This window comes from Neophocaena asiaeorientalis, unplaced genomic scaffold (genome assembly GCF_003031525.2).
Source record: "Neophocaena asiaeorientalis asiaeorientalis breed wild unplaced genomic scaffold, Neophocaena_asiaeorientalis_V1.1 scaffold142, whole genome shotgun sequence".
NCBI classification, from domain to species: Eukaryota; Metazoa; Chordata; class Mammalia; order Artiodactyla; family Phocoenidae; genus Neophocaena; species Neophocaena asiaeorientalis.
Window position 1 is genome coordinate 3,146,600 of NW_020174563.1, and position 18,539 is coordinate 3,165,138.

The window sequence follows — 18,539 nt, forward strand, 5'->3', positions numbered from 1 at the left end:
GGGGGAGCTACCCACACAAATTCTGCTGGCTTACGCTTGATATTCTATTAGCATGCCTAAAGGATGAGTTACAACATTTAGTATCAGAAATGTAGCTGTAATCAATTTTGATGATTCAAGGAAAAAAGAAAGAAACATATAATTTAAAAATTATTCCTACTTGGCTTTGTAAACTGGTCTGTAAATTAACACTAATGTTAGCATAACATATTCTGTATTATTTTAAAGTTAAGATTTGTCTGGGTGATCAATTTATAGCAAAACATTGAAGCTACCTCAATCTTTTTGATGGCTGAAGAGTATTTGAATATATGGATTATCATAATTAACCAGAGGCCTATTAGTGGACATTTTGTTTATGTCCAACATTTTGCTGTAACAGAAAATACTGAATGAATATCCCTGTACACGAGACAGGCTTGCCTCTGTATTGTGTTATAATTTCTCCCTCCTCTTCATGACATCCCTTCTACCATTCCTTTCCCACCTTAAAACAAAACAAAAAGCGAAACAAGACAAAGCAAAACCCAAGGATATGAATAGCTAGAAATAAACGAAATTGGTCATTGTTATTACAGGAAAACTTCATACCAAATACAAGCAATAATCTGCTTATACACATTACATTCTCTTACACAATCCCTTTTGTTTCATCACTCTTCTCCTCTGCTTGGTTCTCTGTATCTGTGAGTTTTGTTTTGTTTGTTTGTTGAGATTCTATGTATAAGTGAGATGATGCAGTATTTATTTTTCTCAGTCTGACTTACTTAGCATAATGCCCTCAAGGTCCATCCATTGTTGTCACAAATGGCAAAATTTCCTTCATTTCTATGGCTGAATAATATTCCATTGTGTATGTATATACCACATTTTCTTTATCCATTCATCAGTTCATGTACACTTAGGTCATTTCCATATTTTGGCTATTATAAATAATGATGCAATGAACATGGGGGTCATATATTTCTTTGAGCTAGTGTTTTCATTTTCATTGGATAAATATCCAGAAGTGGAATTGTTGGATCATATGCAAGTTCTATTTTTAATTTTTTGAGGAACCTCCATGATGGCTGCACCAGTTTACATTCCCACCAGTAGTACACAAGGGTTCCCTTTTCTCCACATCTGCTCTAATATTTGTTATTTCTTGTCTTGTTGATAATAGCCATTCTAACAGGTGTGAGGTGATATCTCCTTGTGGTCTTGATTTACATTTCCCTGATGATTAGTGTTGTTGAGCATCTTTTCATGTACCTGTTGGCTGTCTGTATGTCTTCTGTGGAAAAATGTCTATACAGATCTTCTGTCCATTTTTAAATCAAATTGTTTTATATATTTATTTTTTTGCTATTGAGTTGTATGAATTCTTTATATATTTTGGATATTAATACCTTATTAGATATATGATTGGAATATTTTCTCCCATTCAGTAGGTTGAATTTTCATTTTGGTGATGATTTCCTTTGCTGTGCAAAAGCTTGTTTATTTTTTCCCACTTGTTTGTTTATTTATGTATTGCCTTTGATTTTGGTGTCAGATCCAAAAAATCGTTGCCAAGGCCAATGTCAAGGAACTTTCCAACAATGTTTTCTTCTAGGAGTTTTATGTTTTCAGGTCTTACATTCAGGTCTTTAATCCATTTTGAGTTAATTTTTGTGTATGGTGTAAGATAGTGGTCCAGTTTCATTCTTTTGCATATGGCTGTCCAGTTTTCCCAACACTATTTATTGAAGAGACTGTTCTTTCCCCATTGCATATTCTTGGCTTCTTTGCCATAAATTAATTGGCCATGTATGTGTGGGTTTATTTCTGGGCTGTCTATCCTGTTCCATTGATCTATTTGTCTGTTTTTATGCCAATACCACACTGTTTTGATTACTACAGTTTTGTAATATAGTTTGAAACCAGGGAGCATGATGCCTCTAGCTTTGTTCTTTCTCAAGGTTGTTTGGCTTTTTGGGGTCTTTTGTCATTCCACACAAAGTTTAGGATTGTTTGTTCCATTTCTGTGAAAAATGCCTTTGGAGTTTTGATAGGAATTGCATTGAATCTTTAGATTGCTTTGAGTAGTATGGACATTTTATCAATATTAATTCCTCCAATCCATGAGTGTGCAATATCTTTCCACTTATGAGTGTCTTCAATTTTTTCATTAATTGCTCATAGTTTTTAGTGTACAGGCCTTTTACATCCTTGGCTAAATTTATTCCTAGGTATTTTATTCTCTTTGATGGAATTGTAAAAGAGAAGGTTTTTCTTAATTTCTCTTTCTGACAGTTTGTTATTAGTGTATAAAAGCATAACAGATTTTTGTTTATTAATTTTGTAAACTGCAACTTTACTGAATTTGTGTATTAGTTCTCACAATAACTAATAACTGCTCATAACTTACTTTTTCCTCTGTATTAGTCACGGTGTGGAGAAGCAGATCAAGAATATCCATCACATGCTATTATTTACATAAATTATAAGTAAGATTTTATTTTAATATAGCCATTATCATTTGGATACATTTGTTATAGCAATTTAGCCTACACTAATTACTAAACCTTGTATTTCTATTTTGTTGAGCAGTTTGTTTCCATCAACAACAGGTTGTTGTTATATGAAACAACAACAGATGTTGAGTTATATGAAATTCCTTTTCAGTATGTATAAAATAATCCAATTGTTTATTCTTTATTGTATTAGTATGGTGGTTTTTATTGATATACTTTCTAATATGAAATCTTACTTGAATTTCTGGAATACTCCTCAGTTGGCCATGGTATATTATTCTTCTAATAAGCTTTGGATTCTGTCTACTAATATTTTGGAGTTTTGCATTGGTATTCATAAGTGAGCTTAGTCAGTAATCTTCCTTTGTTGTTCTTTTCAGGTTTTGGTATCACTGATTTCATAAATTGAATTTAAAGTGTTGCCTTCTATGATAGGCACCCTCTAAAATGGCCCTACTTTCTGGTATTCTTGCTCCTGTGCAATCTCCATTTCTTGAATGTGGGTTGAATTTATTGACTCATTTCTATTGAGTCAGACATGGCAGTAGCCATGGAATGTCACTTCCAAAATTAGGTTCTTAAAATACTGTATCTTCCATCTTGTATGCTCTCTCTCAGGTTGCTTATACTGGGGGAAGCCAGCTGCTATGTCATACGGCAGCCCCGTGGAGAAGCCACCATGAGTGAGCTTGGAAGTAGATCTTCTGGGGTCCACCAAAAGCCATGTGAATGAGCTTGGCAGTAGAGCCACCTCCAGTTGAACCTCAAGGTGACTGCAGCCTTTGCCAACATCTTGATTGTAGCCTGGTGAGAAATCCTGAGCCAGAACCATCCAGGTAAGCCACTCCTAGATTTCTGACCAACAGAAACTGTGAGATAATAAATTTTGTTGTTTGCAATCACTAAGTTTTGAGGCAATGTCTTAAGCGGCAGTGGATAACTCATGCACCTTCTTTGTGTATATTTTGGATAAGTTTAACTAACACAAGAGTTATCTGTTTCTTAAAGCTTTGGTTCAAATCTCCTATGAAAACTTCTTACTGTGGTGCTTTCTTGCGGTTTTAGTTTTAGAGTAGTAAGGTTTACCAATTTTTTTGGTTTATTATTTGTAATAGTATGTTCTGATAGAGTCAGAATTAAGAGGTATCTTTTGAGTTATCTCTATTTAAAACAAATCCTTTAGTGCAATTTAACTTTCTCCTTCCCACCTTACTATTCTTGGCCTTTGTTAATATTATCTTAGGTTTTAGATAGGATAGGATGTATTAAATTTATGTGTTGTACATTTATTTAAAATAATGCAATGTCTACATTCAGTTTTTAAAAACTTTTTTCCAAGTGCTTTTACTATTTAATAATAATAATAATGGAGACTTTGAACACTTACAAAAATAGACAGACAATATAATGAACCCACACATACCCATTTCTAGTCCCAACAACTGTGAATCCATGGTGAATCCTATACTTTTCCCTCTCCCATCCACTCCCTAAATTGTTTTGAAGCAAATCCCAGATATATTTCATTCATAAATATTTCAGTATGTATCCCTAAATATCATAACTTTAAAAAATAACCATAGAGATATTATCGCAACTAAAAAATTAATTTCTTAATTTTTTCTATCACTCAGTGTTTAAATTTCTGTTTATCTCATAAAACTCGTGTATTTTTTGCCATTTCTATAGTTTTTTCAATTTAAGAATGTTATATAAATGAAATTATACAGTATGTAATCTTTGGGGATTGACTTTTTTCACTCAGTATAATTCCCTTGAGATTCATCCAAGTTGTCATGTGTGTCAATAGTTTGTTTCTTTTATTTGCTGAGTAGTATTCCATAGTATGGATGTACTACAGTTTGTTGGACTATTCAATCCCATTGAAGTTCTTCTGAGTTGTTTTTAGTTTTTGGCTATTATAAATAAAGCTACTATGAACATTTGTGTACAGGTTTTTGTATGAACACAAGTTTTCACTTTTCTGGAATAAATGCCCATGAGTGTAGTTGCTGGGTCCTCTGGTAACTGCATGTTTAGTTATATTCACTCTTTACCTTTTAATTGGTGTATTTAGACCATTTACATTTAAGGTAATTATTGGTACGTTAAGACTTAAGTCTGCCATTTGTTACCTGTTTTCTGTTTGTTTCCTTGTTTCTTGATCCTCTGTTCTCTTTTTTTGCCTTTCTATGTGTTACCTGCACATATTTTTAGGGTACCATTTTAATTTATTTATAATGTTTCCCTCGCTCTGTTCAGACACAGCCTTGGGTCCAAGTTCCCTCTGTGCCTCATAGCTGATCACTCCTCACAGGCTCCACTGCCCCCTGCTCTGTTGTGCAGCCACACCACAGGGCAGGTGGGCCCACATGGACTCTTGGCATGTATTGGGGAGTGAGCTGTGTTGAACCAGCCACCTTCAGAGTTCTGGGCTGCTTCTGATGCGCTGCTTGAGTAAACGCCAACTATGGCTGCTGCCCCACCCAGACACTGCCCTAGGATGGAGTAGCATCTGTGGCCCATGGTGGAGCTTTCACCTGGTTGCAGCCCCTAGGTCCAGTGCCACATTGTGACGTGGAATAAACTGGGCTTGCACGAACCCAGGTGATTGCAGGAAACCTGCAGCCACTGGAGCATTCCTCACTCCACCCTCTGCCCTGCCTTGGGGGCAAGCTAGTGCTGGAGTTGCATTTCTTAACCCCCTTTGAGTTGGGTGAGGCCATGTGACTAGTTCTAGCCAGTGAGTTGTGAATGGACTTGCCAGTGGGAATTGTCCAGAGCTCTCTTTCCCTCTGGAGAAGTTCAAGATGAAACTTCTCCATCAGCCTGGACCTCTGAGTAACAGTAATCAGCAGATGATCCCAACTCCCTCCCCTGCACCATAGGTACTAAGTGTGATCAAAGAATAACCTGTGCTATTTTCAGTCACTGAGGTTTTGGGGTTGTTAGTAACTATAGCTTCATTTAGCTTATACCATCTGATATAATATTAAATAACATTTTTCAAGAGGGGTATATAGTTTATATATATATGAAAGCCTTGCACATTTGAAAATGTCTTTCCCATATGAAAGACAAGTTAACTGGGGAAGAAAATGCTTGGAGGTTACTCTTTTCCCTTCAAAATTTTTTATATGTTCCTCCACTCTCTTCTGATGTTTACTATTGCATAGAAAAAATATTAAGCTACCCTTTGTAAACTTTTTTTCTTTTCTCTGAATTTGTGTAGCAATTCTTCTTTAATATAATATTTAAAAAAATGGGAATATCTAGGTTTGGTCTTCATAAGTTGTTTTTGCTTGGAATATAATGAATCTTTTCAACATGTATGCACAGGTCTTCATGTAAGTCATAAAACTGGTTTTTATCCTAACCCTTTGATTATTACTTCATTCACTTATTCATACACTTATTTAGTAAACATGTACTAAACACCTACTATGTGCCAGGAACTGTGCTGAGTGCTGAGGATGCAGCAGTGAACATGTCATATGAGTCCAGAAACTTTAAAATATTTTAACAGCTTTATTTAGTCGTAACTTACATACTGTAAAATTCACTCATTTTAAATGTACAACTCAACGATTTTCAATGAATCTACAGAGTTCTGCAGCCATTACCACAATTCAGTGATAGAACATTTGCATCATCCCAGAAATATCTCTTGTGCCCGTTTGCAGTTACTTCCCATTCCCATCCATTCCTAGTCATAGGAAGCCGTGATTCTAATTTCTGCCCATAGATTTACCTTTTCTAAATATTTGGTATAAGTGGGATAATACAGTATGTGGTTTTTGCTTCTGGTTTCTTTCACTTAGCATAATGTTTCCAACATTCATCCATTTTGTAGTGTGTGTCAGTATTTCATTCCTTCTTATGACTGAATAATTTTTCGTTCTATGGCTATGCCACGTAAAATGTGTAGATTTTCCTGTTTTCGACCCCTTTGCATCATGTGATAGTCACGTTCCTTTATTTGATCTACAGCCCAGAGGGCAGCTTTTCAGTGGGCTACTGTCCAGTTACCAGATTCCAGCTGGCATTCTCCTATGCAACGTTGCTTTATTAAGGCGGTATCTTTTCCTACTCTTGTTTCCTCAATACTCAGAAGTGATGGAGTACATGAAAACCCATAGTTTCCACACAGCAAAAAGCTAGAGAAAGTTTTCCTATCTTTGCCCCTGGTTGGAAGCACAAAAATGCCAACACTAATCTTCTACCTACTTATTGCACATTTTTTCCCTGGAAGTTGTGTTCTCTGAATGCATGTAAGAATATGGGCAAGAGAAAAAGATGTAGAATATTTCTCTGGCTGCCTCAGAAATCTAGGTGTATGTAATGAAATTGTAGAATGTTTCAAATTCATGTTGAATTTGGGCCCTGAATCACAGGGCAGGAAGTGGAAGGAGTATGGCATGTATTTTTACCTTTTTTTTTCAGGTTGGACTTTTATTTCATAAGGTGTCTGGGTATGCCTTCATTTAATAAATGATGATGGACTTTTATTTCATAAGGTGTCTAGGTATGCCTTCATTTAATAAATGATGATTCCCAGGTCAGTACTCTCGTGTTCCCCAATGCTGTTTTCATGGTAGGGGTACCAAACCTTTTTGTCATCAGGGAACTTATATAATTTTTCTTTTTTAAGTCCACGTTTTCAAATATTTTCTCATATCAAACTACAGTTTAAGGAATAATTAATTTCCCTCAATAATTGATTCATCAGAATCATGTTTGATGCTAACCAGAGCTTCTGTTAAGTATGAGACAATCAGGATTATTTAAGGACTTGGTAAAACTCAAAACCAAAGAAGGCAGACCATTTGCCTATTGTAGTCTTTGTAGGAGATGTAAATTTTCCATTAGAATTTTTGAAACATGGACACTGTATCAGAACACCCCAATTTCTAACTCCGTGAAGGCCTAGCCGTCTGGGGGCGTCATGGTTGGGAATTGCTACATCTTCAGGGATCTGAAGTGGCAGAAATTGGGCAGAGGCTGAGTTTGTCAGCATGGAGAGACAGCAAGCTCCCACTGGGCTGGTTTGTACTTAAGAGAATAGGGTTGCCACTTTAAGGTTTAAACTAGATTAAACACAGGGTGTACTGGTCTGACAGATTAATGCAGATTATTAGCTAACTAACTGTGAAGAGTAACGTTATGACTTTTCTTTTTTCATTTCAGCATTTATCTTTAAAATATACATATATATTCTTTAATACATATGTATATATGAATGTGTACACATATGCATGTACACACACACACACACACACACAGAGTCTCTGAATTAGTTTCAATAAAACCTGCATCAGTGCAGAGGTACTCACGGAGTGCCTTCAATAAAAAAGTCACTGCGTGTTATGCGATAACATTGAACAGACTCCAGACAGCCTCTTATCTTAGATATACAACGACGTAGCATAACTCAAGCCTAAAGGAGAAGTTAAAGTATTAGGTAACGGTAGCAACAGTAGCATGTTAGTGGAGTAATAACTCTCCTGGCGGATAACCCAGGATGGGTTTTATTGAATTCAGTTTATTTAGCTGGGATAAACCCAGATAGGCATCTCATTTACAAGAAGGTGCTAGCAAGAGGGCAGGTTATTACAAGCACATTTAGAAGATAAGCAAGAGAAAATTGAACAAAATCAGAGATCAGGAAGGGAGCAGAAGTGGTTCCTGGTTCAACTTCTTGCCTTGGGCAGGTCTATATTTACTCCAACTGAGAAAAATAATAATTGCCTTCTTAGCTGTCTGTAGGGATGGATGGTGTGTGAACTCTGTTGGGAACCTGTGAGTTACCCTCATTGACAAGCTTACTTTGTGGCTAATTGAAGTTTCTTTTTCTTGCAATTTAAGTGCATTTTCTTTGTTCCTCTGCTCTTTGGAGAATTAGAATAATTATTTAATGTTTCTTCATAATAATTCTTTTAAAAATGTGACAGTAATTGTCATCTTTAGCTTCCCCAGCTTCCCACACAAATTAACTGTAAAATTGAATTGATGCTATTTTTCTACCCCTTTACTTATTTTTCTGTTTTCATAGGTTGTTGTCCCCCTTCCTTCCTTCCTTCTTCCCTCCCTCCCTTCCTTCCTTCCTTCCTCCCTCCTTCCCTCCCTCCCTCCCTCCTTTCCTTCCTCCCTTTCCTTTTCAAATTTAAATATGACAGATGTTTATTTGGTTATTTCTATGTGTGAATCTTTGTTCTAAGCACTGCTGCTGACTTTGGTAGCTGCATGGACTCTGTCCCTTGGAGTAACTCCTGAATCTTAAGGTGTTAACGAAGCTTTGTCCAAGAGGTCAGACCAAACATATGACTAGGAACCAATGTTTAGTTGACCGTTCTAGTTGGTGGCTTTGGTTCCAGAGGTATCCTTTGTGACACAGAAGAGCATGTTCCAGCTGAGTTATCATTGCAGTAAAGTGTCATGCACAGAGGACTGGATTTTATACATTGATAAATACTGATTAATTGAAGATGTATCCTTCCACTCACCATTGCCTTCTACTCCTGTGTGTGGTTTCTGACGTGTGTGTGTGTGTGTTTGTGTGTGTGTGTGTGTGTGTTAAGTGGTGGCGGTACTCAGGAAAAATATGTGCATAAATGGAGGGATTATATTGTGGTGTATTTACAGATAAATTTTTGTTTCTGGTATTTCATTTTTACCTAGACTTCTTGTTGTTCCCTCAAGGACCTGTGTTCTCTTTAAAGTTGTTTTCTCTTGAAGAGACCTTTATTTGGAAGTTGGTTTTCTAGAGAAAACAAGTCTATCTGCATGCTATCTAACTCCTTTGAATGCTTCATCTTTTCTCTTGCCCCATTTAAGCTCTTTCTTCTTTCCTAAAGATCCTGTTTTCAAATCAGAAAATATTCATTATGTGTCTACTCTGTGAAAGCTAATGTGCATTACACTGAGGATGGTAGAAAATAAATATAAAAGAGGTCCTCTCTTCTAAGATCTCACAGTCTAGGGGATGAGAGATACGTACACAAATAGCTCCAGTATGGGGTGGACCATGTGAAGTACTTTAGTTCAGAAAAAAAGTGTTATTATTAGTTTGATTAGGTGTAGACCTATCCGAGGAAGTTTAAGGGGTAGTCATATATTTTCATTTTTTTTAAATCTTCTTTCTTTTCCTAAAATCTTACAAAATCAAATTAGTGACTGCTTCTACCAAATTGTTCATTTACTTAAAAAAAAACTTTATTAAGCTGTAATTTACATACCATAAAATTCACCCACATAAAGTATACAACTCATGATTTTTAGTAAATTTATGAAGCTGGGCATCCATCACCATCGTTCAGTCTCAGAACATTCCCATCACTCCAATAAGGTCCCACATTCCCATTTTCAGATAATCCCCACTCCCAGCCTTAGTCCCAGGCAAATAATATTTTACCTTCTGTCTCTATAGTTTTACCTTTGCAGGATATTTCATGTAAATGGAATCATACAATATGGGGGTTTTTTGCATTGGCTTCTCTCACTTGACATAGTGTTTTAAAAATCCATCTGTGTTGTAGTGTGTATCAGTATTTTATTCCTGTTTAGATTGCTGAATAGCGTCCAACTCTATGGCTGTACAAGATTTTATTCAGCTATTCAACTGTCATCTCTTCACGTTTTAACCTTTTAATTTTCTTTTTCCCTCCTTCCTCTGTCTCTCCCAATAAAGAGTACTATAGAAGATTACACTGTCAAACATATTCCAGAATCCCATCTCTGTCCATGCCCAACTGTTACTTTTCTAGGCGAATCTGACTGAAGTTTTTAAGCACTGTTAGCACTTCAGATTTTCTCTGTGTAGGTGGGGAGCAGGTGTGGGGGTGGACAGAAAGTTCTCACCCACTTTTCATTTTGGACCTGAAGGTTAAAAAAAGTCTGATTATATTAATATATTCACTTTTAAATAGAGGAATACACTTTGATGTCTGGGAAAGGGGCATAAATTCAAGTCACCAGAACATGGTACCCATACGAATTCTTCTGCTGAGCTGGTTACCTTTCAGTGACCGCTGTGCCCATTATCAGCCATATTCGAGCTTTGTGGTATGCGGTATGCACTCAACATTTTAAGGTGTTAGAGACATTTCCTTCTCTCAGTATAAGGCAGGGTGACCCAGCGTTTCTGAAAGGTAAATACGAACACTCTCTCTCATTTGAAAGAGTTATTGAGCCATGTTTATAGTGGGTCCCCTCTGTCTGCAATGCACATACTTCACATTTTCTTAAAGGGAATGGGCTACCTGCCAATGACATTTCACAGTTCTCAAGCTGCACGGTTTCTTCAGGAATATAATTCCTCATCTGCTTCGCCCTTTCCCTTTGAGTTTTACGTTTCATCCTTGCTCTGCGCAATGCACCAATCAACACAAATTCAGGCAACTCCTCATTTCTCCTTCCTTTGATGACCTTGAAGCTCTTCATCTGGCCAGTCGATCATGCCCAGAGGAATGTGGTGGGATGTGCCTCTGCAGTGGTGCTGGGAAGCCCGGCTTGCCTCTGTATTGTGTTATAATTTCTCCCTCCTCTTCATGACATCCCTTCTACCATTCCTTTCCCACCTTAAAACAAAACAAAAAGCGAAACAAGACAAAGCAAAACCCAAGGATATGAATAGCTAGAAATAAACGAAATTGGTCATTGTTATTACAGGAAAACTTCATACCAAATACAAGCAATAATCTGCTTATACACATTACATTCTCTTACACAACCCCTTTTCTTTCATCACTCTTCGCCTCTGCTTGACAGATGGAGTAGTTCTACCTTCTCATTCCCACCCTATTTTGTACTCATGAAAAGAAGCCAAGAGAGCTTCCTTTTGTTTTTATTTTGTTTGTGGCCTTCTATCTGGGTCCCAGCATAGGGCAACCAGCTGGAGGGCACTTTTGCTGGTAACCACTGTAGAGGGAGCTCTCGTGTTTTATATGTAGAGCTTGTAGCTTTCTCACAGCACTCCACTGAGAGTGATTCTGTAAAAAGCAAATCTGCTTTCCTCTGAGGCATCAAAATAGTACTGGAGACACTATCAAAGTTTAGGGAGTTTTTATGGCGGATTGATTGGCATCCCTTTATTGAAAATGTATTAGATGAAAAACCAGCCACTAGAACCCTACAGTCAATATACTGAGTTAAGCCTCCTCATAGGCAACCTGGAAATATTGAACAAGCTGTGTATCTTCTGTGGGCATCGCTTTACTTATTTTCAGGGAAAATTACACCTTTCATATTTTCCTATATCTTCTATTTCAGAAGTGTCAAAAATTCCCAAGTCAAAACTTTATTAAGAATGAGCCTATGTTATTAAAAGTGATTTTGGAAAAAATATTTACAAATACAAATACGAATGAACAACTTATCTGGATATTTTGAATTTGCAAAATGATTCTGATTCTTTGCAGTGGAAGCCTTTCTTATGCAAATTTGAAGTTGCAGATGAACTCCAAATGGGATCCCTGATTCATGACGGAAACAGACAAAGAATTGGAACATTTTACAGTACTCTAATGGACATTTTAATATTTCTCATCTGTTCTTAATTTGAGATAGACATAATCTCTTCTGGACTAGAAGATACTTTTAGTATTATTTTTAGTTGTTAGTAAAACCTTCTCAATGCTTTGGCTCCCAACTAGAACTAAGAAATATTGAGCAAAAGCTAAAGAGTCAGCTGAATAATGAAGTCAGGTCAATTCAGTTGAACCGTTTTTATGTCTCTGCTGCAGGCGAGGCACTGAGTTGAGTATCATGGAGGATAGAAGGACGAGTAAGGAACAGATGCTTATATCAGGGAGCTAGGAGGCTAGTTAGGAATCTAAGATAGCATAGCACTTTAATCCAACATGTGAAGAGGGTATACATAAAAGTGTTTTCATGGGTTCAGCTTATGGTAACCTAGGAAACATAAAAGCAAAGGAGTTTTAAAAATCTGCACTTAGAAGTGAAAGTTTCTCTAAGATCAATGACCAGTCTTCTTTTTCTATTAGTCACAAGGCAGCAAGCTTTCATCTTCTGTGCCTCACCCACAGTGGGTGCTTGCGTTACTTTTTTAGGATGAGCAACAGTTTATGACAGCCAGACAGAAAGACTGTGACTTACTTCACTTCTCTCCCAAACATCACTGCAAAATCAGGTTGGACTGTTAGAAAATTTTTAGGCACATTTTTGTGGTTTGGGTTTGAATTAATCTACACAATTATTTTAGAGTTAAATGCTTTGATGAAAGGGCTGTAGATCTTAAGAAATAAAAGGACTCTATGCAAATTGATCTAATTCCTTGCTTTCAAATAGAGAATGTGTTTTTATTCCTCATTTGATGAGCACTATCAAGAGGTCATATGTGTCACCTAAAGTTGCAAACACAGGAAGCCTAGATCCCTGGTCCTTTGCCTCCCAAGAGAGCGTGATTCCACCTTACCACCTCTTGTAGATGAGAGAAGAAAACCACAACATTGCCGGGAGTTGGTAAAAAAAAAAAAAGAAAAAAAAAAACCTCTCATTTTTGTTTGTATTTTTGTGCCTATCACTTCAAACCTTTATCTATTTATATAAAATAATACTATTCTTAGAGACCTTTGTTGCCCTCTGTTATCACTATTTAAGACTTATACCACATCAATTTCCAAAACAAATTAAAAAATATGTTGCAACTGTATACACATTACAGAATAAAACAACTTTTTGTTTTTTCCTAAATCATACAAATAGTTAACAGGCTTCTAGGTGGCAAGCACTTATTATCCCAGAAGATGAAATTTAGTTTTCAGTTTGCTGGTAGATGAGATAAATTATAAACATGTGGGGCTATATTATTCCCATTATCTTACCTGTTGGCTTTATGTTAGGTTCCCAAATTTAATAGAACAAAAGAAAGGAGAAGAAAGTATTTTTAAATAGATCTTGTCGAGTATCCGTCAAGTTTTGACTTATATAAAGCAGTAGAGTAAAAAAAATGTAGAAGAACAATTATTTTCCAATACTTTCATGTTTTAGAAGGATGATAATAGAGAGCATTTTTCTGAACCTGTAGCACTAGTGGGAAAGTTTCTCTTTGGTGGGAAGGGTGGTCCAAAGTGTTTCCCTAATTGTTTTTAGACTACCTTTTCAGCAGCCTTTCAGCCACAAAACAGTGAGAAATGGGGCTAATCCTATTTAGATCGTGATGAGGAATCAATCAAAATATAGAGTGTTTATGAAGTTGCTTTGAACACTATGAATTCATGCTATAGAAGTGTAAGGTATTATGACTACACCAACTCTTGGCTCCCTTCTCTATTTATTTAAGGGTTACACAGGCCTTGTTTAATACCTCAACATCCTTTCAGTTGAATCAAGCACAGACATAACTTCAGCCACTTGAGATTAAATACTAAGCCCTGCAGCAGAGCAGTGTCTCCAGCCTCCCTTCTGCCTCTTACCTTTCAGGCTCTGTTCTGGAAATGGACCCAGTAGTGATGTGTGAGAATTCAGCCCTTTGTATTTGTTTTGGTGTTTTACCTGGCAGCCTTGGTCACTGATTGGCTTCCTTCTTTTGGGATGAACCTTTTCTATTCCTTTATGATTGGGTGACAAAAACTAGACAAAAGTGCCAAAATGAACAGCCCAGAAAACTCATTAAGGTTCCTGAATCAGCTTTAAAAAAACAAAACCAAACCAAACCCTACCAATAACCCAGAGTTCTGAACATAATCAGTTGGTTCCCAGAAGTACAATAAAAGGAAACCAGAAGTATTTTTGTCCCTGGTTGTTTATGAATCAACCCAATTTTCTTTTTCAGACTTTGAAGGTCACAGAATCAAATCATGTGGAGCACAGAAGGGAGATTCTCCCCTTCCATTGGCCTTCCTGCCCACTCTTTCTCCCCAGTTCTGCTAGAAGTGAGGGTTTGCTAGATTTAAGTAGAACATTGCTTAAAATTTCCAGGGGGTTCCAATCAAAGCAGGTCACAATGAAAGCTGTCTTGGAGGTTACTAGAAAGGAAGCCACAGTGACAAGTAAAGCAGATCTCTGGATACCTTCAGTGTATAGCAGCAGTGCTGCTCTCTTGGTGCACAGGCTTGGGAATTCTGCTGGTCTCAGGTGGGCACCCAAGGAAGAGCAGCCCACACTCATCTCTCCAAGTAAGCCAGGGTACTTTACGCCTGGAGTAAAGACAGTGAGGTGTGGAACCGTGGGACATGGAATTGGATTTATGTAGAAAGTGGATAATGAAGCCTGAGTTTTAGACACACAGAGGAAGGTGAAAGAAGAAGAAAGAATGACATTTATTATTTTCTAGGGATCTAATCTAGAGAGCCTCAGTGTCCTCAATTATAATGTGACCATTAGATAATACAGCAAAAAAGTTGGCATATTTCTTGGCACATACAGTTACATGAATAATGTAAATTTTCTTCCCTGGCCTTTTCTTTTTATTATATATTATTATCAAATGGTATAACTTTAATTTTACTCTGCAGATTAGTCAGTAATATATATTTTGTTATTTCATACTATAAACAATTTCCTACTGCTTGTATTTCCTTTTTTAGGACTTAGTGAATAGCAAAGAAATATTTTTCTAATTAATAAGCTTGTTGTGCAATTCCAGAAACCTCCCCTCAATGTATCTCACATCCAACTGGTACACCTAAGCATAATTTTAAAAAGTAATATTCAAAATAAGAATTAAGATGTATCAGTCGCCAACTATGTGCAAGGCATTGTACTAGGTGCTATATATTAGGTATTCCATTTAATCCTCAAAACAACCCTCAAAGCAAGTATGACCACTTCCCACATCCATATAAGAAAGTGGGCTCAGAGAGATCTTACCCAAGTCTCACAGTTAGTAACTGTCAAAACTGCTGCTGGAGGGCTTCCTTGGTGGTGCAGTGGTTAAGAATCTGCCTGCCAATGCAGGGGACACAGGTTCGAGCCCTGGTCCAGGAAGATCCCACGTGCCGCGGAGCAACTAAGCCCGTGCGCCACAGCTACTGAGCCTGCGCTCTAGAGTCCGAGAGCCACAACTACTGAGCCCACGAGCCACAGCTACTGAAGACCGCGTGCCTAGAGCCCGTGCTCCGCAACAAGAGAAGCCACCACTGTGAGGAGCCCATGCGCCACAACGAAGAGTAGCCCCCTCTCACCACAACTAGAGAAAGCCTGCATGCAGCAACGAAGACCCAACGCAGCCAAAAATAAATAAATAAATAAATAAAATTATTAAAAAAACAAAACAAAACAAAACTGCTGCTGGAGCTGAGCACACTCTAACCCCAAAGTCCAAGTTCTTTCCACTTCATCATAATACCAAGATTGTACTGGAAGCCCAGAATGCTAGAACAAGAGACCTCTCACCGGCTTACACAGCTTAGTTTCCTTAAGAGTATCTACAGAAGGAGACCAATTCTAATGAACGTAGATGGATCTGGGGTGTGGAGTTAGGGTAATCTTTTCCCCTCTACCCTCCAGTCAACTGTGTCTTGGATTTTTCTGGGGTCTGAGGAGGTACCCAGAAGAAGTTGAAACAGGTCCTTAAAAGGGGTCTTGATGTTCGCAGGTTTGTCTGGAGAACAAAATAGGGAGGGCAGGGCAGGACAGCCGAGGTCAGATTCAAGGGAGTATCTTTGAATCCTTCTAAGAGAGGATTCAGCAGAAGGAAAGGGGTGTCAGGCATGGTGAATCTGATTCAGCGAAGGCACAGTAAGCTGAGGTTGGAAAGAAGGTGCAGTTCTAAGCACGGCCAGCTTGTTCTGTCCTGAACCTGTCCCTACCCCACCGCTCTGGAGGGCTATGCACATTCTGGAGTTGGAAGGGCTATCTGTGGAAGAGAAGGTGTTGCTCCGTGAGCCAGCCTCCCAGCATCTCTGAGCCCAGGCTGCCCGCCATGGTGCCCTCTAGCAAAGGGAGCTTGCGGGCGGGGGTGCTGCTCTTTTCAGCCAACTATGAGTAGCCAAGTGCCCAGGGGATTGAGACGTGTGCCCAAGAGTCAATCCTCAGTCAGGGGAGGCAGAGATCAGCAAGAGTATGTGTGGTGGCATGGGGCAGCAAAGTCAGCAGTAAAGAGAGGCCTGGATCCCTGTTTCGGGCTGCACCCTACACCGATTCGCAAGAGTGTCTGAAACATCCCGCAAGACAAATAGTTATGTCTGGATAGAGAAAAGGATCTTGAAAAAGGGTTGCTTCCTTCTATGCACGTGGGGGCCGTGAAGCCATGAGAGGTGGACATTAATGTTACTATGTCTGCATCGACCAGGGAGGCCTAGAGTTACTCTAGTACTTGAGCTATGAGAATACAGAATAGCATGGCTGGTGTATAGTGAATAGGTATTAGTGCCTTGTAGAATCACACCACCTTAGCCAGGTAGGTTGTGCAAAAATCCCTAATAGCTGTGCATACCCACTAGTGCCGACGACACATATTCCTCCAAACCTGGCTTGACTGTTTCCCAGTTGAGGTCCACGGAGAGGTGCTCAAGTTGGCTGCTGTGTAGAGTGGTGTACAGTTGCCACTTAAATGTGCTGTGAAATCAGGCTTGATGACTATCCACAGAGCAGCTCATCCTGACCCTGCTCTCTCTCAAGTTAACGAGACAGCCAGAGGCAAAGCCTTGGAGTGAGTAGTGTGGCTATGGAGCGTTGGTGTGGCTGGGGAGCGTTGGTGTGAGGCTATAGAGAAGGGACACTAGTGCACATGCTGACGGGCCGTGCAGTTCCTGAGGAAAGTATAAAGGTGTGAATCAGCCTAGACAGCAGCCCCGCAAGGTGTCCCTGAGCCCAGCTTCCCAGGTCTCCTCAGTTCCTCACCAGACATGGCCTTGGCTTGTTGACCTTCATGCTCTGCCTAAGCAGAGTGAAGTTCTAGCAGGTGGCGGGAAGACCCAGTTCAGGTGACCAAGCCTTTATCCCCTCAACTCTTCAACCCCAGCAACATGGCAGCTGGGCTCTTAACTTTCATTGGTGCATGGACCCCTTCAGCAGCCTGGTGAAGCCTAGGGACTCTTTAGCCGAATAATGTTTTTAAATGAATAAAATATTAGACTTAGGATTACAAAGGAAGCCAATTACATGGAAATATAGTCTGAAATATCCTAGGGACTTCAAGAAATAATTAGGGCCAGATGGAAATAAGAATCCTGAAAGGAGGCTAGGTTCCTTCTCTGCAGATAGGAGCCTGCATGATCAAACTGTCTAAAAATTAAACTTGTGATATTACAATATAGTTGCTTTATCAATAACGCAATAAGTAACAAAACTTAGCAGCAGGCCTAATATTTACCATAATTCCAAGTAGTGATGAACATAAATGGTATTTTGAGATATCTGTTACAACTGAAATGTGATTTGAAAAATTTGTGATTTCTACTGGTGACAAAGTTACAGATACTGTAATACTAATGTAGTATGTTGCCTACATTCATAATTGGGGGAAATGCTAAATTTCAACGAAAGGGAATGAAAACAAAGATGTGATTTTTCCCCATCCTGTTTCAACAGACCCCCTAAATTCTGTCTATGGACCTCAATTAAGACTTCATACCTTATGTGTTTGGAAAATGGCAAATGCCTTTAGAAAGTCATGTTCCTGGTTCTGGGTAAACTTTTTTACCTCAATACCAGTATCACAGAGCTACAGTGTCCCCAGTTTACACAATAATGACAAGGCAATGCCCAGCCCCATTGCAAGGGCCAGTCTGCAGACATGTGAAATTAGTTACCTCCAAAGTCTTGGAGGGTTGAGCATACGCAGACAGGCAAAGGCACCAGGGCCAGGCACAAACTCTGTGTCATTTATGGGGGCAAAGGAAAGTTCTAGTAGTTCTGTAAGATAGAGCAGTACTACAAACTAGATAGCTGGACAAACACTAATTTGGGGTGATTTCTATGAAGACTAGGAATGAGGAAAGGAAACTAGGACCCCAGTTCGAACACAGAGTGGAGGACTTGGAAGTACATGGGATTTGGATTTGAGTCCCAGTTCCACCCTTGATAGCTGGTGACCTTGAGTAAGTAAAAAAGTTCTCCGCTTTTTGCTTTTGATCCCCA